Source organism: Dermacentor andersoni, chromosome 5, assembly GCF_023375885.2.
Source record: "Dermacentor andersoni chromosome 5, qqDerAnde1_hic_scaffold, whole genome shotgun sequence".
NCBI classification, from domain to species: Eukaryota; Metazoa; Arthropoda; class Arachnida; order Ixodida; family Ixodidae; genus Dermacentor; species Dermacentor andersoni.
Genome location: NC_092818.1, coordinates 53,723,376 through 53,724,212, shown reverse-complemented (window position 1 = coordinate 53,724,212; position 837 = coordinate 53,723,376).

Here is an 837-nt window from a genome sequence, read left to right as displayed (position 1 = left end):
TGCTTGCTTTAGGTCTGAACATCGTAAAAAAAAATAAGACTTTTTGCCAAATTCGGAAGTAATTTCCCGCAAAGATACTTCATTTCGTAGTCAAACATTTTCTTTAGCATAAGTTATATCAAATGAGAAAAATAGTAAAAAAGTTTTCTTGGTGAAACGCTAACAATGTTTATTTTAAAAAATTCTGAAAACGCAAATTCTTGTTGCTTTTTCACTGAGCCAATTAAACGCGCAAAATTAATAAATGAGCTCACCCATTACGTCACATGAAAGAACAACGGCCGTAGAATATTATAATGTAAGCCATTGTACCCAGTTTCACACTTGATTAAAAATTACCTGAAACCAATTTTTGATTGTTCGCGGAAACTTCAAAGAGCGCTGAGGTCACCGCAATACTTTTTATGTGAAAAATACTTCGGTGAAACCTCATGCACACGATCACCAACAAGCCCAATTTCTTTTTCGACAGAATCAGTGACGGTCACTTTTCGGGTCGAGGACGTTTCTAGCGTAATGACACACTGCCAAATGAACTTGCGAGTCCCTGTTCACAGGGTGAGACCTGTGCTGCTTCAATTGCTAGAGACGTACGAATCAGACGACGAGCTCATGCAAGTCGTGGTCGGTAAGATGGAAAAGCAACACTCAGATACTGCCGCCTTAACATTCCGGACGTAAACCCGTGAGCAAAAGTACACGGACCAGGGATTGCCCGCTAACGCTGATTTTTTCCTCTGCCTGTGAGTGCAACTTGAAGTTGATTGTGAATGCAACTTGATTTGAGCACTGCAGTCCAAACTTGGCATTGCGAACCTTCCAGTGTACTCGTAAATT